The following is a 25,227-nucleotide window of genomic DNA, read 5'->3' as shown; positions in this document are numbered from 1 at the left end:
GAGTAGCTCATGAATCTCCCCATCCCTTCAACACACACACAGAGGAGAGGTTTACAATGCTATCTATTTAAGAAAATGAGAGAAAACATGAGTACGGCCTTTAAGAAAAATTTGTGTTTTCTCTCGAAAAATACGAAAATTAAAATGTCTGGCTTTTTCAGTAGAAAATCATTGGATGCAAGTCTTTTTCTTTTGTTACTTTAGTTTTGTTATGCAACACATTCTGTGTGCACCTGCCCACACCTCGTGCTTGCGCAAGTCACATCAGTGCGTGGGCACGTGCTGCCACACTCGCTGTCCAGCGCACGTGTGTCTGGATTCAAGGCACGTTCCATGCTTTGTTCTCTACTCTCTGCTCTTTGCAATACTAATACTGTGCTATATGTATGCTGTTGCTTACATTCGATCATCTTCTACTTTGTATGCTGTGATGTTTGTTCGATTGTAGTTTCCTAGACTTATTGAGTTCCATCATCATCTTGAGGCTTTCAGTCACCCATTCCTTCACGGATAGTCATTGTTGGAGGAAGGGGAATCTTTTTTTGGAAAGGGTATTACTAGTCACTGCGTCCATTCTTAAGGCAATTTTCTTTTTTCTTTGGTACAGGGCAATGATAGCTATGAAATGCTCAGCTTGGACGTTGTAGACACCAAGATATTTAAATCATTCACATTGTGTACCACTCTTCTGACCTTTTCCCCTATGTCTGGTAGGTCCTTAAGTTTGTGGGTTTTAGCCCCAGTTATTGTAAAGTATGTTAGCGTCTGTCTGCAGCTGGATGGGACAGGTCTTTGCAATATTCAGTCCATCGATTGATTACAGCAATGGTCGTTTGTGAGAAGGCGGCTGTCATTGATTATACGACTGAAGTCATCTCTTGGAGAGGAGTCTTTAGTATTTGGTAGACATTAGTTTTGTCCACCATGTGCCATTTGCTCCCTTATTATCTTCCATTGGCTTCTATCTTGTTAATTAATCTATACCTTGCCTGATTGCACCCTGTGCACTGTAAAGATGCTTGGGGTTCTCTTTTCGCTTTCTTTCTTGAAGGCCCTCTTTTGGTCACAGAGATTTAGGATGTCGTTTGTGACCAAGGATTGTTTCCATATAAAGTTCACTCCTGTCTGGTATCCTCCCCAGTAAACCAGACCTTATGCTGCTCGTCGATGATTGTCTCCCAAATACTGGCCATGTGACCTCTGCCACTCCCCCTTTGTACCACCGGTTTAAATTCTTTGGTAAGTTGTTCCGTGTACAGTGGATGTTTCGTCTCTCAACTTAATATTTGCTTTGGTTCCAGTAGCACAATTCTGGCATCACCACCCTGAGTGTGCCGGAACGGCGCGGGATCGTTGTTGATCCTGGCCTCGACCTATCCGTCAGTTTTTTTTTTGGACGGCAATATCGATGGTCCTGGTTCGTGGGTTTATGCACTTAGTGTCGCCCATCTTACCTTCCAAATGAACCAGGACCGATAGAGCGGACGTCGCAGCACGTGGGCGTTGGATCCTGACCGTTCACTTTCTTCACGGTTAATCTTAGCGCCACTGATGCCATGAACTACGAACTATCTTCATAGTTCTCTGTAGGAGTTTAATACATCAGGATTAAGATTATACGTATTTATACTTATAAGGTATTCCATCAAAATGCAATAGTGGACATAAAGAAACAAAATTCAGACTCACATACCACTCACTTAGTAATATACATCCACATATTCACTGACACATAACCCTATCATTTAGATCCCCCTAATCGTTACCTCGCACACATTATTGTCATCATACCATTATGTATCGTTCGGTCAGGTCAGATGTCCCGGATGTCCAGGCGGCAGAACGAAACGGACACAGACTCCAGAGATCGACTCTCGTGCAGTGAACGTCCTGCAAAGATGTGCAGGGTGGCACAGTCTAGACATGAGCCATCGCTCGGGAGTGGCTTTCTCATTACTCGCAATTTTATGGGCGATCAGCTGCCACGAGCGAGGTGTGAAGTTACGGGAGGCTGGGGAATGCAAGGAGGGACCTGCAGTGGGGTGCGCTTCACTACTAAATTGCAGGAAGCTTGCGCACAGACTCTTTCGCGCATGGATTTTGCGCACACTCTTACGAAAGTCACTAGTGGTGCGAAAACCAAAGTACTCTAGCTCATAATAATGTTTCTATTCTTTAACTTAAAAAGACCCCAAAACCCCGGTAGGGCATTACTCAGAAATACTGAGTGGTGAAAATCGCAGTTGCTTCCCTTGGCGGAAGTCTTCCCTGGGCAAGATGGCTGAGGCTTGCACAGGCAGAGTACCCAGGGAAAATGTGCTTCCCCTTTCTCTGAAAGAACACTGTTCCTTGGTTATTCTCACACACCATTAATATATTGTCTGTGACCATGTCTATCATGCCACAAGGAGGCGTTGTCAGTTGAAGCTCGTTGTCTTCAATCATCTGAAGGGGTCATCTATGGGTCACTGATCTAGGGTGCGAGAGTCGGGAATAAAGGAATGATTAAACTTTGGCATGTATATACGTACATCAAAGGAAAACAAGGAAAGAGAATCTCTGAGGTAAGCGTGTAGATACACCAAAGGTAGACGGACGCAAGTCATGTGGAAGTCAGGAAGGGCAAAGTTATTCTTCAGAGCTTTTTTTAGAGTCCATGGCACACTAATGGTTGTTCTTTCACACACAGACCACATAAAAGCGGCTTCCTCCGATGCAATGGATAAATATTAAATGGCGATGTTGTCTAGATAAAGCAGGGCCACTTACTCTTTATAAAACTGAATTTGTGAAACACTTTCCCCGTGTAGATGCAAGCTTAATGCACTGCACATGAAAGACTTCAAACAAACCGACAATAAGTAACAAAGAAACGTAAAAAGTAAAACAAATGTCTATAATAAAATGGGAACTATATACAACCCACGTGTTTTCTAGTCATACAATGAAAATAAAGTTACGGAATTTCATGTAAAGTGGACAGCAGGGATCCTACCTACATATTTTGTTTCTTAAGTTAAAAAAAGTTTCTGAAGGTGACATTACCCAGAGACTTTTCAAAGAAATATCAAGATGATCTTTGTATCTTTTACTGGTTTTCCGACGGATTCTTTAAGCATGGAGGGTTTATGCGATTAAGACATAAATTCGCTTTCATGTGTCAGAAGATATGGAAAGTCCTTTGACATTTTGTTTTTGAGCTGTTTTTATATCATCTGCTTTCTGAAGGTGTTTTATATAATAGCAAAATCTTCTCAAACATATTGATGCTTGCCTTTGAAAAAAAATATAATTTTAAAACTCAGGAAAGACATTTTGGTAATCAGAAAACCATTTTTATAGACAAGTGATGAGATGTAATATTTGTTCACAATAATTTGAGAAATGCTACGCTTTTGAATAAGTACTGATGGAAAAAAAAAATAAAATAACTGGTTCAAAGTGGTGAGCAGGGGTAGACGATCCTTACACCTTCAATGAAAAAAACATTATTTGGAAAATTTATTTATTGAAGCACTATTTTGTGACATTCTTTGCAATCTGCATGAGGCATAAAATAAAACTTACAGAATTCAGGGACTGACGATCGCCTATCTTGCACTTTTATGGAAAAGGAAGTTTATGCCATCCAGAACTTAAGTAAATAGCACATTATAATTTTCTTCATACATAAAAGTTCTAAAAAAAACTATTTAAAAAAAAGATGAGGAAATTTTCAACATATACTAGATTATAAACAATTCCAAGAAAAACAACCCATTATAAGAATAGCATCTCTACTCGACCAAAAAGCATTCTTTCTAAATGTAAAACCAAAAGAAAAAAAAGTCAGAAGCTGTAACTCTGTTAGCAACGGAAGTGACATCTTGAAGTCTAACCCGACTGCCTGGTTGGAGAAGTGGAAAAAAAAAAGTTGTAAGCCTTTTTAAGGGGCACTTAGTTCACCTCAGTCCTCGCCAACAGGAATCTGAAGTATGTTTGGAAATGCAGAACGCAAGGAGATTCGAATCCCCAGACAGGTGTACTAATACTGATGAATACGAATTCATGAAAGCAAACCTACAAATACACATCCATACATCACTAGCGGGACTTATGATCCTTGAATACACAAACCTTTTAATGCATTTACATATGCAGGCAAACAGAATATATATATATGACATATTTTAACCTGCAGCATACACTATACATATATATGTCATATTTTGACCTATAGAACAGACGCACAATATTTACCTTCAAGCCATCATGAGCCATGGTCTTGCAGACCCTGGAATGTCGAGAGGTCGAGCCCCATGAAGTCAGCTTGAGCTGTTTGATCGCCAGATTAATCCCGGGGGAGCTGCAGCAACAGGTCCTGCCACTCGACCCAAGCCATCTCTTATCCCCGACGATCTGCCGTGAATGTCGTGCCACTAATCAAAGCTCGCATTTCTTCCTTTAGTTTCGTAATTGTGTTTGAGGACACGTGTCGTTTTAAACTGGCCTACAAACAAACAAACAAAAAAAATGTACAGTACAGTAAATTGTGTTTCGTACTGTACCAAATCATAGGGGATGGTTATTGTTTTGAAGGGGAGTCCTCTTCAATTAAAAACAGAGGGTAATTTCTGTTCTCTGTTCAGAAGTTTACGGAAGAATTTGTCAACAAAATTTTGTGGACATAACATTGTCATTAAAAATGTTAACAGCTCTATTTTGCTTTATCTCATTTCATGACTCTCTTGCACACACTGATAGAATGAACGCCATTCGGCTCAACTCGGCTCATCTCGGACGTTCGGATGTTCGAGTTCCAAATATTTGTTCGGATTCCAAGACAAAATTTTCTGGAATTTCCTGGTCGAATACCGATTTGGTCGAAAGTCAAGGCGTTCGAGAACCGAGGTATCACTGTACTTGTGTACGGAACTACACACGATGTTTTTTTTCTGTAATTTTAAATTCAGAAATTATCTTTCACTTTCAGTGAAAGCTGACTGAGCGTGAATTTCTGAGCTTGTGTAGATAATTATAATTATAAAATAGTATAATATGAACGTGTCTGTATAGATGTATAAACAACAATATGTGTCTACATAATTAAAAGTATAACTAATTAGTTGACATGTAAGCGTGTGAATAATCATATGTATAAACTAAATATTATAATGTTAATGCCATCTTAAACGGGTCTTTAGATATGTAGATAGCATGTCGATAGCTGTGTGTGCTTGCTTGAAGTAAATATTATTTTCTTAACTGTGTTGGGTGTGCGATGCCCCTTTCTTCTCCCTTTTCCTCGTCATTCATTTCATTGTTAATGTCATTCAATACATTATGTGTATGCGTTGGTGTACACGCGCGTGCGTGTGTGACAGATCTGTTAATTTCCAGATATTTATTTGATAAGTATGTAATACACTATATTTTTTTATGAAATGTTATTTGTGTGGCGCAATAATAATAAAAAAACAAATTCTTAGAATGCAATGCTTGTTTCGCTTTTTGACTATGTGTAAACATAAGCTTGAATACAGTTAAGAACTCTAAAGTTTTTTTTTTCCTGTCTTCTCTGACTCGGATGAGTGGGTGTGCACCCGCGTGCGCGCGTGTTGTTACTTCTGCACGCGTTCGCACCTTCTGACCTTCTGGCTGTGCAAATTATATATAGTCTCTACTTACCGTGCGCGTGCGGGCGCTGGACTGGCGTGTCTCCTTCGTTCCAGGATTCTGACCGGGAACATTCCTGTTTCTTTCTATTCCCTTCACTCTGCAATCCCAGATGACACCGCGCGTTGGGGCGAGTTTAATCAGCACTTCTGCTCTTGCCGAGCCAGTCACATCGTATCAATATTTCAGACCCGACCATAGGAAGACATTCGCTCTCTTTGATGCGTGCGTAGCCAGTGTAGACATTGTCCAATCTCGGCCCCTCGCAAATGTCTACACGACATCTAGACTTCCGTAAAAAGCAGTTTTCTCCTTCTTCTTCTTCTCAAAGTCTGAGTTTATGAAAGAAACCTTACCCGGAAACTTTCACGATGAATATGAAGAGAATCTTTGTATTCTGACACTAGTTTGCAAGGATTAATGTGAAAATCTGTTTTAAACGTGGACTAACATCAGAAAAAAAAAGTTTCAAAAAAAAAAAAAAAGGAGAAAAAAATTTCTAAACTGTAATAGGGCCAAGTTTGAAAGAAAGTTTTGCTGTGTGAGACTGAACGATTTTAACAAAAGTGGTGATGGAGAAGAAAAAAGGAGACTTAGAGTATGAAGAGTCCCGAGGGTCTCTCCACTATTTGCTTAACTAATTATTCTTTTTTTTTCTTTTGCAGTGAAATATGCAAAGGGAGAAGCGGTAACAGGCACCACAGCAGTAGCAACAGAAACTGTTGGCACGGTTCTCCCAGTAATACCCTGTCTCGCTCACAGAGGAATCTTTCTGAAAAAAAAAAAAAAAATCAGAAAAAAGCATTCTTGTGTCTGTCGGCGCATTTCATACCAACAGTGGCACCGAATCCCACAAGTACCAACCCCGTCATTCCTTTGCAGGGTGTCTAGAAGGAAGGCAGGAAAGGGGGTAGATAGATAGAGAGAAGGGGGGCAGAAGGTAAGGTTGTGAGAGGCTCACGAGCTCGTCACCAGCAAGACCAACATGAAGTTTTGTGAAACGTGCGGTTCAGATGACTGGGCGCGCGGAACGCAAGTGGTGGGCAGGTGAAAGCTCGTTTCCGCAGACCTCTGCGTTTACCAAGGGAAGGCAGTGTATGTGTGTGTGTGTGTGTGTGCGTGCGTGTGTTGCCAGTCTTCCCATCTTCGCAATGTTGTGACCTTATCAGGAATCGATCGTGACTCAATGTTTTTGTGTTGTGCCTCGGCAAATGTCAAAGGAGTGAATTGTAAGTGCGGTGGTAGTCACACTACACACTTCTGCAACGTGTAACTCGAAATTTCATCTAAATAGTTGGATGAGAGTCGATGCATGTCTTCAAATCTGAAGAAAAGTTATTTGATGACCAGCAAACTAGGTGTTGATACATCAAGACATCTGTGAAGTGTAATTGCGACAATCCCTGCTTGTGTGCACTGACAGAGTGGAAAGTTCCTCCTTGTCAACATCCTCGATGTGACATCTACCAGAGAAAAATAATTCTCTTTTCCACAGCCAAAGTAAAAGAAAATAAAACTTCCAAAGAAGCGATTGTTCAATTCATCAGCCAAAGCTGTGCGCACGGCTTCTGATGTCAGAGGTTGATGTTGTTGTTGTGTGGTGACGTAGGAACTACATCGAGGATTCGTCGTCGTGGGCGAGGAGGCGGCAGTCGTCAAGGCGAGGGATGATAATCTGCCTTGGCGAGCTCGAGGCAGCGAGCAGAAGGTTCTCGCGGGTCTCCCAGTGATGAGCGTGGCACGAAGGGGGCTGACGTCACAACTGCGCGTGCGCCACCTGATCACGTGCCTGGCCGCCGCTCTTCTGTGCCTGATAGGTAAGCGCTTCTCTTACGTGTGACACCCTACCCTGCACCCAATCATCTTCAAAGCAAGTGCTAGCACGTTCTCTCCTTTAAAAAAAATATACACTCAAAAAATAGAATGGAAACATGCTAACCAAAGAAGAAAAAAAGACGAAGACAAAAAAGAAAAAAGTTGATCAAACAAACAATAAATAAAATAAAGCAACAAAGATAAAATAAATAGAACAGGTTGCTATGCATACCGTTAGTTCCATCAGTATAAACTTTGATCTGCTTTATGCTGAAAAAGTTGCATTTTTTTTTTCCGTTGATGAATACCAACTGGGATTTTTTTCCTGAAATATTTGTGAATGTTTTCATGTCAATATGCGAGTGTAAAAAATAAGTGGGGAGAGAGAGAGAATGATGTATGTATGTTGCGTTATGTTATGGTGTCTTATGCATGCAAACGTTCACACATTTGAATGTATGAATGCTTGAATGTATCCCTACTTGAATTACTGCATTTATGTGTGTTTGTGTGTGTGTGAGAGAGAGAGAACAAGGGAGCGAATGACTTGCATCTAAAAGAAAGAAGTAAAAAGTATAAAAATTTTTAATCTTATCGATTTTTTCAAAGTCTGTTTCTAATAGTTACCTTGCATGAATATTTTATGAACTTCGTGAGGACGGATGTTTTACTTAAGTTTAATAACGCCATCGAGCCTCATATTTTCATTTACTTTCATAAGAAAAAGATGATGCGGCAGTTCTTCCTGGTCCACATCTGTCACGTGACACTACTGACATTTAGCCTGGTGACAGTTGTTCGGAATGTGGGAAGAATACTTTGGCAGCTGAATTGTTAATAGCTAAGTTGTTGTTGAGGAATGGAACTTGAGAATGACTATATCCACCTGTACGCTTGAACTAAAATAACAAACAAATCAAAAATAAATAAAATATTTAAAGATCATGGTAGTAGACATGGCAGTTCGATTAGAACGACTTCTATTTACATACAGTACCAGCTCGATTTCTCGCCATCATCCGGCTTGTTTTTGTGGCGACACAAAGGTATATGATTAACAATCAGAGACAGTCTGGAGGGAATCCGTTTTTCCACAATACGAGTATAGACGGGAGAGAGAATGAATGGCGAGATAACGACCTAAGGCTATATTTATGATCAGTTATGCTATCAGTGCTAAATACACACACAAAAAAAAAAAAATCACGAAATTAAAAATTATTATTCATTTGCAGTATATGAAGAAAAACCAAAGGGATGGATTTTTTGGACTGATAGTCTGCTTTGAAATATAAATATTTTGTGTGTAAGGTACATGCCGAAAGGGGAAAAAAAAAGTAAGACATTAAACCAAATAGCCAACTTGAAGCAGGCATAGAAAAAAGTTTGAAGCAGATTACTTGAAAGGAAAGCACACTTCCCATTCACTTTTTATGACGAATAAAATTTAACTGCCTAGATTAGATGAATCAAACCGGTTCGCGAATCGGAATCAAGAACACGCAAAGCCAAGCTCAAACGATGTGTATTGAAGATGACTCCTTCACTCAGGTGATCAAAGAAAATGCGCGAAGAAACTGTGGTCCCTGTTCGAAACTAACTGAAAGAAGATGAGTAAAACGGTTTTAAAACAGATGTACAAAACTGTCTTTTCCATCCTTAGTCACCAAGAGTTTTTTTCAATATGTTTTCTTTTGGTAGAAATATATGTCGCTGGTCCAGGAGCCATCTTCAAGGGTCGTAACTACGGAAACAAGATTTTTTTTCTCGATTTTTTTTCCCACGTTTTACCCACTGGTAGTCACCTATCTTCGATTCATAAACTACGGCCTCTGGTCAGCAATTATATCTAAAGAATCCGCAACATGACAGGATTTTAATTTTGCCCATGTGATGGAGGAAACCTCTGTACCGGAAACCGTCTCCGACTGCTTTTAACCATGCCATCCTTGTGGCTGGTAAATTCTTTCTTGAACTCGTAAAAAATCTCCGAGCTCAATTTTCGACGACCGACCACTAACAAACCATACCAATGCAGAGGCTAAAAGCATGCCAGAGCTTTTATGGTTTTACAGTATTGTTGGGTACCCACAAAAAAGCCATGGAAGTCCTCTCCCATAAATCTAGACAAGCATACGTCCATAAAAAATTCTGAAAATGAAGTTCGAATGAGTTGTGCTTGATCTATTATGCCAAAATGAGCACGCGCATGTCTATAAATAGAAGCAATTTGTACTAAATGCATGAAAAATGTTGTTAACTTGAATGATATTCTGCTGATGTTCCTAACCATCCTATAAAACCGTTCTGTGTGTGAAGTTTGTGACTACCCTTTCTCGCACTTACTTTCTCAGTTTTTTTCTAATGTGCTATCATAGGAACCTTTATCTTCCTTTTCCCGATCTCTCTCTAAAACACAAACATACACACAACATCTCCACTCTCACACAGATAGACACATCCATACATGTTTATATAGTATTAGTAATCATTGACGACGATATTTGTGAAGCTATTTTTTCATGATGTAGTTAATTAATATTTAAAGATCACATCCTCCTCCTCCTCCTCTCCTCCTCCTCCTCCTCCTCATCTCCTCTATTTCTGAAACCCCGCCGACGGTATTATGAGTCTGTGCTGACGTGTCCTTACTGTAATTTACCCCTGGCTGCTGCTGTGTGAATTATGGGAAATGTACTTTGGTAACTGCCGGAAAGGTCAAGTCGATGAAGAGGAGCAACTTTTATGAATGACTTTATCATTTTGCTTGCAGCTTTACCGTTAACTCTAACGAATTTTACCCAGCATTGTTGAAAATAATAAAAAAAAATAGAACAATCGAAGTAGCTTCATTTTAGTATCAGGATGTTTTAAAATCAGACTTTGTACGGACTAGGCATATAAAAATCCACAAGAGCAATGACACTAGGAACTAACTGGGTTTCGAACGCTGACAAAAAAGAAAAAAAAATTATGAAAATGTCTTCCGTATTTTTACGAACTGAGGGATAGGTCAAACCACCGCTGGGTCAAACTGTTTCACGTAAATGTCGTCTTTTACTTCGGATCACTGATGTATTGACAAGGGATAAAACTCCTCTCCCCTTTCACCACAAAAAATGCAGAAGAAGAAAAAGTAAACCACGAAGAACACTGGCGCCATCCACCTCGCAAAGTGCACGACAGCGTTCCGCCATTGTGGTGGTGGTTGTCGCCCCAAGGAAGGACCACTCTATCACAGGGATCAAAACGCGGTCGCCCTTGACATTGCAGCACTTGAGATCGAAGACCTCGATTGTCCCCGAGGGACAGTCTGCGTGAAAGCGAACGACGGGGGAGTGCCTCTCAGGTCTGAGCGAATGTTTGTGAAGCCATCTCATCATGGCATCATGATTTCCGTTTCATGTGCAAAGATAAACCGGAAATGAGCTGAAAATAAACAGGCACGCGTACTCTCATCAAAACGTGCTTCTTCATTTCCATCGAGAAAGTGTTCTCTCTCTCTCTCTCTCACACACATAAATCTTTCTCTCTCTCTCACACACATACGCACGAAATTACCACTACAGTCATCAACTCAGTTAAAAAAAAAAAGAGGAAATAAGAAGACAAAGGACATGTTGCGCCAGTACGTCCACAAAAGTCTGATAAATTCTTATCATCCATATCCATGCATCCGAAATGCTCCTTTGTTATGTGGATGAAGGAACAAGCTGTTTTGTTCCGTCCTTTTTTTTTTTTATCATGTCTATTCTGACGTGTTCCCCAGACAGTTTTGTACGATTTAGTGTTCTGGCATTTCTGATATGAAGCCTCATGAGGAGTCACTCCAATAAAAAAGCAGACATGCGAGAAGTTTCTGGAATGTTCCTGACTAAAATGTCGTCGCATATAAACAGGCACCACTTGTTTCAGAGCCACCCGCTCCTTTCTCCATTTTCTCTCTCTCTCCCCCATACACCTCACTCCCTCTAAAAATTCTGTTTAGCTGAGGTGCAGTAGCAATATCACAGGAGTTGGTTGCTACGGTAGTCTGCTTTGTTAATCTTTGTAACTAGTTATGACACAATATTGGCAACATTCACAGGCTGGCTCTGTGCTCGTCATTTGCAGCCAAGGGTGTGTGGAGGAGAATCAACAGGGTGGGCGGTTTAGTGCAGATGTGTACAATGCTGTACCCGGTGCACGTTTGGTACTTAAATATGTTAACCCTATGAACAAAACAAATAAAAAAAATCATGCATTTGCTTTTGCATGCTCTCATATGTAAACAAGTATGCACGCGCGTGCGTGTGTGTGGAAGGTTGTGGTTTTGTGTGGGTGTATGTGAATGAGTGAATGAAAAATATACTAGTGAGTGTGTGAGAGAGTAAAATGAGAAAGAAAGGAAGTTTTTAAGTCTGTAAGAACATTGGAATTCTTTAAGAACATAAAAGTTTTTTTAAAGATTTTGTCAGTTTTGAAACACAAAGGCACAAAATGCCACATTTTAATTTCCCATGAAATCCCGTCAGGAATTTGGACCAGGAGCTGGGAACATAAACAAAGAATGTAGAAACTGCTAACCTCTCGCTCTGTTCTCTACCCACCCGACCGTTTCTTTTCTTGTCTGCTGTTTACCTCCGGACCTCCACTTTTAGCTGATGAATAGATAGAGCCAGCCGCCCATGTTGCAGAAATCCTAAAAGGAGAGGAAGAGTAAAGGGACACCACTCTAAAGTCACGCGGTTTGTCTTTGAAAAGGAAAACATGGCGTCTGACGAGAGGCGTGCCCGATACACGAGTCTTATTTTGTGGAGAACAATAATAGTCCCGCTCTTTGAGCTGACAAAGTAAACAAGTTGAAAGATCCGTTGAACAGAGTGATGAGCGTTAGAACTGTACTCGACATCCTCCCCAACAAAACTCTATTCACCTTACATTCCTCAACCCTTCTTTCCCTTTGGGGTTTGTTGAACGTCGCACAGCTCGTTTCCGGATGTTTCTCGCGAGATGTCAAGGTCAGAAATTCATTGATGAGAAAACGATTCTCAACACACATTTTTGTATCTTTTATTTCTCTGTCATTTGTTCTTCCTTCCCATTCTTTCACTCGTTCTTTACTGTACTGTGACTTTGTTGCTCGTTGTTTGTTCTTTCCTTGTGTATTTCTGTCACTTTTAGAGTTTGTTTCTCTGTCTGTATCTCTCTTTAAGTCAATCTCGATGGTGTGGATGTCTCTGACTGTTCTTTCCTCGTTTTTAGAGAGTAATGTTCTTTCGCCTAACTTTGTGAGTGACTGCTTCGTCTTTTTCTCATCAGTCATCTTTTTTCTGTCGTTACCATTTGGTTTTCGTCAACATTGATGTCATCTGTTCATCTGTCTTTTATTTATTTATTTATTTTTTGCTGCTGACTACCGTTCAAGAATGTTTTTTAATGTCTGCGCTAACTTTTTTTACTTTGACTAAAGGTGTAGACGGCCATGTTCTGTATGTCTCTGCAAATTTTACACTCTCGGTTCTGGGAACTATTTGATTTACTTCAGATTCTTGTCCTCTGTGTATTGACAATGAAGACGGAATTCCTCTGATTTGCATACCCCTGTTGTGCAATCTGGGTACATACCAGACATGGACGACCACTTGAATCATAGCTGTATATTGATATGAGAATTATTGTTATACTATGAGCGTGTGTATATGTGTGCGTGTGTGTCTCTCTCTCTCAAACACACAGTCATACACAAACCTTTTTAAACAGACCTGAGAACTGATAAATAATCTTAGTTGTAGATGAAGCTGGTGTGTGTGTGCACGCGTGCTTTCATGCATGTGTGTTTCACATTTGCGTGTTTATATATATATATGCACATCTATGTGTGTGAGTGCTTAAACAAGAGAAAGATGCAATGAGCAGAGAACAGACGAAAACATAATAATATTTTATTTCCTAATATTTTGTTAGATATGCTCACCTATATATACTCTCACCCATCAACACCCAGCTCTCACCTCTCTCTCTCTCACACACGAGTGAACGCGCGATGCAGACATTGTCACAAAAAAAAAAAGCAGGTTCTGATGCATTTGTTATTGTCACTGCCATCTTCTCAGCAGTCTTCTGTAGTTATTATCGCCTGCTACTCTGCCTGACCTTGCTTCTAAATTTGCAGACTCTCCTGCGTTTTCCATTGCCAAAAGCAAAGCCACCCGTTGTGTACCCTCGTGAAACACCGCCAGGCTGGACTGCAAGAGAACTTCACAACAAACCTATCTTCCTCTCTTCTTTTCCCCCTTTTCTTCTCATCTTTCTCTTAATCCTCATTTTCTTCCTCTACAATCGGCGTCATTTCCAGCAGCAACCCGGGGTACCTTTAGCTTTTATCTTAACGATTTACAATGTGGCGGTCACGTTTCCCATCATTCTCTCTGTTCTTTTGATCGCCTCTCAACTTTGGGTTTATTGCTTTCTCTCTAAGTAGTTCTCACTCTGTACGGAGCAGGGTCGAGTGTCGGAACATGCAATTAGAAGAGGAATTTTGTAAACGCTCTGTCACTCCAGTGACACGCCAGGAGCGTTTTCAATATGATGAAGGCAAAATTGTGTCCGAAATTATTTTTAGAAAGTCTAATGCTCATTTCCTGGAGCTTTTCACTGGTGTGCTAGGAGATGAGGTAGAGGATAGGACATGAAGAGACGGGTGGGGTAACGGGTGGGCGGGGGAAGGTGGAATGTTTTTGAAATCAGCAAGCAGAGAGGATTCTTTCGCAATTTCTCGCAGCTGAGAACTGTCTTAATTGCCAGGCTGAACCTTATTCGCTTTCCTCCAGCTTTCTTAGCATTTGCATTGGGACATTCGTGCACCTTTTGGCACGGACACAAATTTTAAGAAAGAAATTAAAGAAAAAAATATACTTTGTTTAAATAGAAAGAAGAAAGTAGAGAAGAAAGAAAGAATATATTTACTACAGGGAAGATTTGAAAAAAACGTGTGAGAATGAACACAAGAGAAGGTATAGAGAAAAAAAAAAAAAAAAGAAATATTTAAAAAAAATCTCGGAAATGACTTGTCTGTTTGAAGCTAAATTCGAAGATAAAAACGTAAGTATGAAACGTAAAATTTTTTTATCAGACTTTAATTTCCGCAAGGATGAATAAAGTATTGTAATTGTCATTACTGTTAACATCTTCGATGAACTTTAATGCAGAGAGCATCTTGCAGATGTGACTTAGTCTGATTCCTTTGTTCCGTCTCGTCTCCTTCCGAGTCCCCCATAAAAGAAAAAGAGAAGTAATACAATATAGATAATTTTAGTTTTTCGTGGTCTCGTCACAACGAAGGAAAAGCTGATCTTCGGTATACGTTGTTCTTTGCTCTCTATGTTCACAAAATCATATTATGTTCACTCCGCTGCGTTCTGTATGGCAGAGCGCACTCGTCTTGACAGCACAGACCCACAACTTTAAGTACTTGGTGGTCTTCTCGCCAGACAGCTGACATCGGCGAGAAACCGAGCCACCCGTCGTGAGTGATTTACACGCTTCCTTAAGCACAAAATCGCATCAGCTGGGTTTCTAACAGTTTGATTCTTCTTTTGTACTTGTATGACGCTTCCTTGTCATGTTCACAGTTGAAATCCATTAATCTCTCTTTCTCTCTCTCTTTCTTGCCCGGTCTCTCTCTCTCAAGTGTGACGCATCACTATCGTTCTGGGAGTTGAACTTCGCAATCCTCATTCCTCTTTCGCCACTTCCGTTTGCTCAGATTTTGCCAGCTTGGTCCATTGACTTACATAGACAAATGTCTACAGAGATGCCTTGTCACTCCTTAAGGTTAATCAATGATGACCTCCTGACCTGACCGGCCAGTGGTCAGTGGTAATTATTATAGCGGTGGAAGAGACAAGGGTTGGAGGGTAGGGGTGGTTTTTAGGGGGTGGTGAAGACGCAAGACACAGGAGATCGCCGTCTGACAGCACTTCTGACTTTCGTGGCCGATGCTTCAGAAACCAATTTGTCCATCGCCATAGCGGAGGACCGGACGGCTGGTAAGAGCCCCCTGGCGGCCTCGGCCAACCCTCGACAGAAATTGGGGGGAGACAACCTTTGTTTGCGTCGTCAAGATGCGGTATTTGGGAGGAGGACTGACAAGCGGGCCGCACAGTGTAACGACAACTAAGTGCACCGTGAATGGCTCCTGGCAACACTTGTTTATTAATGGAAGCAGAGCCAGAGATGTGGATGCTCAGTGTACGTCGTACTAATAGGACATGATGAACCTCATCCACAGGCGTCCAGCTAACAGGATTCAGTGGAGGGGGTGGATGCTGTTCTAAGGACCGAATGGATATAGATGGAGCAGTTTAATGTAACCATCATCATCGTCGTCGTCGTCGTCATTATCATTATCATCTTCATCGCTTGGCATAAAAACAGTAACAGCAAATCAGAATAACGAAACTCTTGAATTTTGTAGAAAGGTCCTTTATAACTGAACAATCATGGACGCACGTGTGTCGCAGTCTGGCAAAGTTTTCGATAAAAATCATGCAATAAACTTTGCCAGACATGGACAAAGGTGAATTGAGTTAAGACTGACCTCGCGTGCCAAAGACACTGTACTAAACACAGAGTTCTACCCAGGTCTGTGAGCGATCTCCTGTGTAAACCTCTCGTAATTTCTGGCAGGGACGAGACTTGCCTGCGAGTTGTATAGACACGTGCGGGCTAAAAGTGGTTCTGTGATTATAAACACCAGTACACCCACCTTAAAATTGTTGGCATTTAAAGAACTGGATTACAAGCAACCGAGCATGGAGAGTACGAGAATCGTAGACTAAATAAATAAGAGAATTACAGATTTCAGATTTATGATAACGCAAACCGTATTCCATGCAACCCATATGGCTGAATTGAAAACGAGGCTAGACAGCAATGGTAGATCAAAGGAACATGGGGCGTTTTAAAAATGCTAGGTTTTTTTATTGTCATAATCAATTGGGAGGCAAAATTTTGGCTAGAAGAACTCGAGAGAAAAAAAAAATGACAGGAAATTGTAAAAAAAAATTCAAATTTTGATCTTCCACGAGAGCTGCCAGCTTGATATATGGCTTTCTTATTTCCTTCTAACAACGACCGCGCAGTTACACAGACACGAATCCGCTTTCGTGAATTTTATTAACTGTTAGATTATAATTAAATTTAACACAATTCAGAACTCATTTTACAGCAGGGTGAGAAAAACATTTAATGTGTTTTTTCGGGAAGTGTGAAAAGACCGGGGTAGCTGGCGTGTTGGACCTGATCCACTCACAAAACAAGACTTACAGCAGTGAACACTCAGTCAGGCGGCATAAACTCCTTCCAGAACTGTTTGCGCATAAAATGCGTTTGGCACAGACATTGCGGTAGACTCAGTTCTCAAAGTTCATCACCATCACCAAGATGGATTTATATTTTTATGCTTAATGTAATAGAAAACCCATTCAGAGTTATTACACTCAATTGTGGAACCTAATTGAATATAATTAGGACAATAACTCTGTTTCATAATTAACCGAAATAAAACACGAGGAAGAAATTACGAGCTTTTGGTCAACATGACATCAGTCTGTAGTGTGTCGTAGTTCAGATAGAGGCTTTTCTTAGAACTTCCTCCACTCCAGGTCTGTATCAGATGTGAGAGGACCGTCCAGGCTGAGACAACTTAATTTAGAGTCGCTCTCCGTCTACTGGTAGAAAAGGGACAGCGACGAGACATCTGCGCAAGTTTGCAAACTACTGTCCAGTCAGTGGTGAACCTTGATTGCTGCCACGGAAATGAATTGTCTTCCTCTCTCAGTTTGCAATCAGCGCCGCCGACAAGGACCTACATCTTGGTCAATGGTGCGTTGGCTTTGCTTGTGACTGGAGATGGTGCTGATGAGGTTTTGCTTGCTGACCTGACAGCTGGTTTCACATTAGAAGTGTGATAAAAAGGCTGAAGTACTGTGGGAAGAGAAATACGGAAATGAAAGTACGGAAAACGAGGAACAAACGGACTAGAGACCTAGCTATGTTCCGCTTTTTCTACATATAACTTCTAATCCACCCAGAGTACATAGAAAGAGACTAAATGGAGAATGTGCAATGTTCTAGAATCTTCTTGTTAGCAGACCTAACGCACTAAACATTTTTGCAAACTAGAATAAAAATACCCTTGAAAAAAAAGCATCTTGAAATTATCTTGAGTAAACTTACATGAAACATAAATAGCTCCAGCCCATCTAAATAACATCGAGCTGTTCTTAACTGTAAAGATGGTTGCAAACCATCTAAATTTTCTCTCCTTAACAACAACATAAAGCGGGGTCCAACGTGTTTATTGCGGAGGAAAGGTTATCAATGTTTATCTGCGAAAACGATAATTTTTAATCTTTTTTTTAAAGAACAAGCGTTCGGAGACGAGATCTGAACTCTGACACCCGACTTTCACTACATGGTTAACCTGAGCTTGGTTCTGGACAAGTAACCGAAGGGCAAGGATGAGTCTCTCACAATGCTTTGTTACAAGGTACTTATTCCGTTGAACCGTTGGTGTAACAGCTAACAATGAATTGTCGGGTTCTGGCATCACCTTTTGCTGAAAGCCAATCAAGAAGAACACCCCTAGAAAAAAACGCATTCCAAGCCTAAACAAAATAATAAAACAAAAAGCTCAGACCGTATTATAGCAGGGAAGCAACTTTTTCTGTAACTCAATTTGTTCGCGTGCAAAGGTGCAGCATTAAGTAGAAGATGTTTTCTTTCCCGCCTTCGAACAATTCGTTTCCTTGTTCTCCTGATTTCTCTGACTGGTACAGAGTAGAAAGCATTAACTTAAAACTTTTCTTGCTTTCTTAGATAACTTTTATCATCCGAATAATTCCATTTTTTTTTGAAAGGGCGTTGTTTTGGTATCTTTAAACTGCTCTGTCAAGCGATGTGTCACGGAAAGAGCCCTGTATCTTCTGTTTTGCACCATCTTGAAGGAAGGTAAAGAAAGAAGACGATGCTCCGAGGAGCAGATTGCTACACCACATGTTGTGATAACATCAGCCTATTCAGTATCCATTAGGCAGGCTACCAGTTGTCTTTTGAAGCCAGTTCTTAACACATTACCCCCTTCTCATTCCCCTCTCCTCGACCTTTCCTTGCTCCTTAGTTCCTCTACCAAGAGGACGTATCATGGATGACTCCTGCAGACCCTTGCCATTACTAAAGCTGCCTTCAGAATGTCCAACATATCGCGAACTGCAGCAGCATCGCATATTTGAGCAGCTGCTCGCTCAGGGTGGGTGCAACGTGCAAGAATCTCATTAGCTCCGATTCGATGTAACCTGTTAACCGAAATGAGGTCCTTGTCCTGCTCCACCCCTGACGTGTTCCTCGCCGCTGGCCAACGAAGGACCCAACGGAGGATTGGTGTATTGAGCAGCGGCGAGACAATAAGCTATCGTGCTAGACCTCATCGATCTCCTCCCGAGGAGGCAGCGTTAAGACGCTCACGTCTGGGGCAGCGAGATGCTGCAGCAATGCTAAGTGAAAAGACGGACGGACAACGGAACACGCATTCCAATTTGGAACCAGTCTTCATTGCGACACTTAGTACCTGCATCTACATTCCCTTGTATACAATTTTCTTTATCTACTTTGTCGTTTCTGGTCGAAATCAACAAGAAAAAAATTCTCAAAACTTTCAAGCGTCGATGAATCATCGTATAAAGCTGTGATCAGTGAACATAGTCTATAACAGATTAAAATAAAAGTCAAGTCAGGTGGTGGGTTCTGCTTGTCCTTCTGATGGTTTAGAATTTTTACACTTAAAAATGTTGGGTTTCAAACAAACAGACATGTCTCAAAGTATCTGTTCTCGGAAGCCGCCATGTCTGTACTCTTATGTAAACGAAACACAGACTTGCCTATCTGGGATGTAGGAGGTTCTAATTTATAAGAAAAGAAAATGAGAATAATTTTTCATGACCAGATGAACTATTTTTTCTGACGATGAATGTATGCAGATTGTAGCATCCCTGTGTAAAAAACAAGTCCTGCAATTTGCGGACCTAACTAGAGCCGAAAGATTTCTGAATGTTAAAGAAAAGAGAGCATCTGTATCCACGTCTTCATAGTCTGTAAGAGTGTATACTCAAAATACGAAGGGAGACCGGTACAAACAACCCAGCGAACTATCAATCTCTGTCAGTTGGTGGAACCAAAGCTTGACCCAAAAGGGCGTGCAAGATGGATGAAGAGTCTAGAGCACACTTATCTGCCTTTATCACACTTTGAGCAGGTAATCTCGACCGGCCCGACCATGACGTTGGCTGGACAGATGAAGGACAGATGGCTCTTGACTTGACTTTCTCTACAGTGCTAACAAAAACCTCGCCGAACCCCTTACTGACAAAAGACACACCCACATCACAGCTAACAACGACGACAGACCTAACCGAGTTAACCATGATGAGGAGCCCACGACAGACACTTTTGCAATCTACCATTGCAACCAGACGCTGGAGCCTGCACACCACTCATGCAAGGCGACAAACTACATCATTTTTTTTCAAAGAAACTATTTTTTATGCAGCTTATTAGCGGGACTCGCGTGTGACTTTGGAACAGGAAGTCGTTCGGTTGAAAACTTGCTCACCCTGAAAACTCCCTCTACCAGGTAATTACTCAGGAAAGGCGAAGGACTGTTGAAAGACTGGAATGCATTTTCGTCTTACACGTGAGTGCTCTTGGTACAGTGAGCCACTCACATTTCACTGCACCATCTGCTACTGGGTTAAAGACTTCTTTATTTGACTTTTCTATAAATAGAACAAAATTATAGGACAGAAAATGGGAGAGGTAAAATGAAATCACGTGAAAAAAATAGCAAGATAGAAACAAGGAGCGACGATTCAAATCCAAATCCTCCTGAATCCAAAAAAAAAAAAAAAAAACAAAAAAAAGCAAACGTGGATTCCTGTTCCTCGTGTCACACGAGCACTTGTACAGGAGAAGCATATAACGGGTTACAGGCTCAGTACACGCACAAGAGGAATAAATCGATTGCCCTCCCTTTTGTAAAGTGAAAACAACCCACGGGAAAAAAGTCAACATTTTCTTGGATATTTACAACGATTCTGGCATTTTACTGGACAATGATTGGTTCAGATTTGATGAATTACAAGTACAACTACCGGTCAGCTGTGGACGATTTCTGAGTCCGAATGTCATTCTGAAATTGAATTCCAAGAAAAGGATTTTTCTTCTGGCAGAGGGATAAGGGAAATAAATGCTTGCACCAAAATGAAACAAAAGTCATAAAGCAACCAATTACTCAGACCGAGTAATCTGAACACAGATACATAAAAATGACAACTTGTAACGACTATGCATGGCAAAAACAAATTCGTCCATGCTAGTCTCACGTAGCAAGTCATGATGCAAAATTTTTCTAGGAATGTAGTTTAATAATCATCGGAGGTAGCTATGAAGTGAGGGCAAGTCGTTGCCCTGGGGCAGCATGGGCAACTCAAAGACAAGAGTATTATTTCCAAATAAAGTGGTGTCTAGACCCCGGATATATTGTTTTACTCTGGACCCGGTGGCAAAGGTGTCTTTGGATAAAGAAACATGAAATAGTGTCCGCGGGGTCTGGACATCGCTTTATAACTTGACGCTTTTCTGTGGGTTCCCGATGTTGGAGAAAGACTTGCTCTCGCTTCATAACTACGACCCCAGGGGTTGCAAATACGATACTGAAAGGAAATGCACAGAGAGGAGATAAAAATGAGGTAGTGAAAAGACGAAAGAGGAACTTGGACTACATCTGAGAATGAACTGACCTGTCATCTGAGAGATTTCAGCAGATGGTGATAGTGTGGGTGGTAGTATGATCAGCATCTCCCGTCATTGATAACATTTGAGGAACTGATGATAATGACAATGCATCACACAAAGCGATATCTTAAAATTAAACTCTATAATTGGATTTGAAAGTTAGCCAGTCTGGCATGTTTTAAATACCTCACCTACACGACACACCAAAGAATAAAAAAGTAAATACAATGATAATTAAAGCAAACACGCTAAAAGCACACCATCTTTCCGAAATAACAGTGAACTTCTTGTCACTCTTAAACCCGTATGTTCTTAGGTAAATACCAGTTAGGAATTGTAGCAGATGTCGTCTGCAGGAGAATGATGGCGCCTGGTGGAAAAGGACAGCGGTTGGTGGGGGAAAAAAACTGCGCGGCGCGGATAGCGATCTGGGGCCCGCTGCATGGCATGTCGCTAGGCCCGGCACCGCACACCTGGCTTCTGATAGGTTGATAACCAGAAGGCAGGAACACGGGTTATTTCTAGCATCAGGACATAGCAAAACAAAAAAGTAATTATAAAAGAGAAAGATATTGCTGTCTAGAAGAACAAATGATCACACGTGCGTTTGTGTGTTTGTCTGTGTGTGGGTGCTCGCGCTCTCTGCTCACAGCTGCCAACCAGTGTGTATTTCTCGCAATGTTCGGGTAATATATTTTGCTGAAGTCGGCGTGCTCTAACACATTTTTCTCCTACCAAAGCAAGCAAAGCTCTCGCAAAAGGCTTTCTTTGATTACACAAGCATCGCCAGCTAGCTAAAGATCAAAAAAGACCGCGATTCTTCCTGATTTAGACGGCATTAGGAACCTGCAAGTAAGCCGAGCTCCCGTGTGGTCCCCTTACCAAAAAAAAAAAAAAAAAAAAACAAAAAACTCAACCGCTAAATTCAGTGAAGGGCATGCCACGATTCCCACCCATCTTTTCGTTGTGCTTTAAATTTCCTTCGCACTCCAAGCGGCTCGGATTTTCTGATTAATTTTATTGTGGTGGAATTTATGTTGGCTTTGAGATCGTTAACGACCTGCTCTGTTCTGTCCCTCGTAGCAAGCAGGTCTTTCGCAACCTTTGCTAATTTGTGTCCTGGTCTTAACAACACTAACTAGAGTCCTCGCAGGCTTTTAAAGAGGAGATGAGAGGGTCTCGGAACTTATTAGGAAGCTTCAGTCCTCTTGTGTACTCATTATCGTCTCCCTTTCCTTTTCGACAATTTGTTTTGTCTTTTCTTCTAACGAACGGTGGAAGCATCCTGGAAATATACTTAAAAATTTTTTTTGGCTTATTTATTTGCGAGCCATGCATCTTCTGTGTAAGCAGTGTGCTCAAAATGTCATCTTAAAAGATTACATTTTTATTGCGCTGAATTTTTCACAGCGTGCAACACTTTCAGATTGTCATCATTCTACATCTTTTCCCGAAGATATCTGCGTAAAGATTCTGGAAAAGTAAACATGTTTCCGAATGAACTATAACTATAAAAATCATCATCATCATCATCATCATCATCATCATCATCATCATCATCATCCAATCAATGCCATAAGGAGAACCCAGAGACAAATACTTAATGATGAGCACGATGAAGTCTTGCAAGTTCCTATTTGACGAAGATTGGCATTTAAAGCAATTAAGACCTCTTCTGTGCCTGTTTGTCTGTCAAACACACTTTGCTAAGACCGCACTCAGATATGTCCGTCTGTCCAAAAGTTTGTGGGTGAATCTTGATGCAACAAGAAATGGATAGATCGATGGAAAGAAAAACTAGTTTAGTGGGTGTCGATGAGGTTTATTTTTCCTTTCTTTTCCTTTGATGTGTAACTTTATATTTCTAACAGCGGAGGTCAACGAAAAGCAGAAATAAAATCTTTTACATGAAGAAGAAAATAGCTCCACACGCTTCAAGGCTGTTGTCAACACCACTTAAAAACTAATTTGTCTGACATTTAAAAAAAATCAAGCTGGTCAACGCTTCGGGGATAATTTGCAATCAAAGCATTGTTGTTATGACAACGCGCGAAGAAGATTAAGTTCGACGAAAGATATACGAAGAGGTTTCTAAAAATGTAACAAAATGCGTGGATGGATTTAAATGTGCGCCATCTAAAAAACAGGTTTTGTTGATTTTAAACTTGAATACCTCCAATGTAATTATGGATCTGATTCTACCTAGCAGGCGTCTGAACTGGACACTTACTTGCGACACATCATGGTATACGTTGGTGTTAGCGAACAGCCAAGTCAGATTTCTTCATTTTACTTACAAATGTTGAGAAGATACGTGGCACTTGCTAATACTGAAGCTGAAGATCTGGGGAGAGAAAAAGAGAAAGAGATAGAAAGAGAGTGGCGGTCCAAGCTGTGTCTAGGATTGCTGCATTATCTTTGTGCTTAGCGAGGTCCCCAATGTTTTGCCTCAAGCGGCGTTGCGACGTCAGCAAATGGCGCCAATCCCTCCAAGGAGCCGCAGAAACAATTGATCGAAGGAGTCGGTCACAATGCTTTCACTTTATTTTCCTGTTTTTATCATCTGACTCATTTCTCACGTTATCGAATGTCCAAAAAAAAAAAAAAAGCTAGCGAGAAAAGCGGTTTTTGTGTTCACTTTGTGCACTCGTTAGCTGCAGAAGGAAGGAAGGCCTTCTTCCCTACATAAACAAATATCAAATTACTAGACATTTATGGCGCAGGTCAAGAAACAACCACAAAAACATATTTAACCTCTCATTTAAAAGATTGTTGTTTGTGTAAGCTATATATAAATATTTGAAGGTGCATTTTCCGTCATGATGATGGACGAGGGCAGAAGGGATCCAGAAGCAGGTTTCTTCGAGCCTGTACACACGCCATCTTGGTCTGAAGCCTTCTCTATTTTCCATGTTCACAGCACATGGTTTCCAAAGGCCGTAACCATAAATCAGAGCCGTTTCCTACCTCAGGGTTTGTGTTACCTCCGCTCATTGTTACAGCCAGCCCTCGGTAACCATACCCGTGGACTCTACAAAAGTTGAAAAACTCTCGATTATCAGCCAGAACCTTTGCGTCTGTGTATAATCCCAGGATCCTGGTAGGCTTTGGGTCTTTAGGTCATTCTAACAAAGTGGTCTTACCTCTTCTTCATGACCCTGGTCCCAGGACGAAAGATGAGGATGCAGTGGGTTTGTCGCCTGAACGGCGCTGTCCAGACACAGCAGGGAACGCAGGCGACAATTAGTTGCTCCGGACACGAGACATAACTCACCCGCTCGTCCTTTCTCTCTCTCTTCCTAAGACACATTGGGGCCGTCTTTGAAACCGATTGATTGCTGCAAATAAGGATTCATGTGTTTTCTCGTTCCCCTCTTACTTCTCTTCTTAAATGAAAAAAATCTTCGTGGACTCTGAACTGAAATCAGCAATTAAACATCGAGGCACGCACGTGCTGGTTCACAAATATGCTGCAGCATAACATAAAAAGAGTAAGAAATATGTTCAAATGTTCAAAACAGGCTCAGAAGTATGCCTACTGCATCCTACAGACTCAGACCTATATCCCCAAAAACACTCACCAGCATCCTTCATAATAAAGTATGTTTCAGTACGCGCTCGTTGAGGTATAAAAGATTGAAAGTAGTTGTGGTGTAATTTGTAAGGTGTAAACAAAAGTCCAACATGGAGTAAATTAAGTTCAGCATTGTCTGAACCAAGGACTGAATTTTCGTAGCTTGGCCTCATGGTAGATGATTAGTCGGTCTTTCACTGGATCCTCACTGGTCCTGGACTAGACTAACCTGTGTACATCTGGTTGCCTCGGTAACTAGTGTGACTCGGTCAAAGAACAAGATGAAAATAGATGGAATAGTTGTGATGCTTTGCTGACGTTCCTACTGTTCATTTTTCAGGCATTCAACA

General features: G+C 41.0%; 1 long non-coding RNA gene across 1 annotated transcript in view; it reads left to right on the top strand.

Annotated features, from left to right (window-relative positions):
• Nucleotides 1–25,227, top strand: part of LOC112554030 — a 64,166-nt gene that overhangs the window by 12,490 nt on the left and 26,449 nt on the right. The window contains exon 2 of the long non-coding RNA XR_003097186.1: nucleotides 6,321–7,472. This is a non-coding gene — a long non-coding RNA (uncharacterized LOC112554030). The remainder of the gene's footprint in view (nucleotides 1–6,320; nucleotides 7,473–25,227) is intronic.

The sequence above is a fragment of the Pomacea canaliculata genome, linkage group LG13, assembly GCF_003073045.1.
Source record: "Pomacea canaliculata isolate SZHN2017 linkage group LG13, ASM307304v1, whole genome shotgun sequence".
NCBI classification, from domain to species: domain Eukaryota; kingdom Metazoa; phylum Mollusca; class Gastropoda; order Architaenioglossa; family Ampullariidae; genus Pomacea; species Pomacea canaliculata.
The sequence above is the reverse complement of the archived record's forward strand: the minus strand, read 5'-3'. Positions and strand labels throughout refer to the sequence as shown.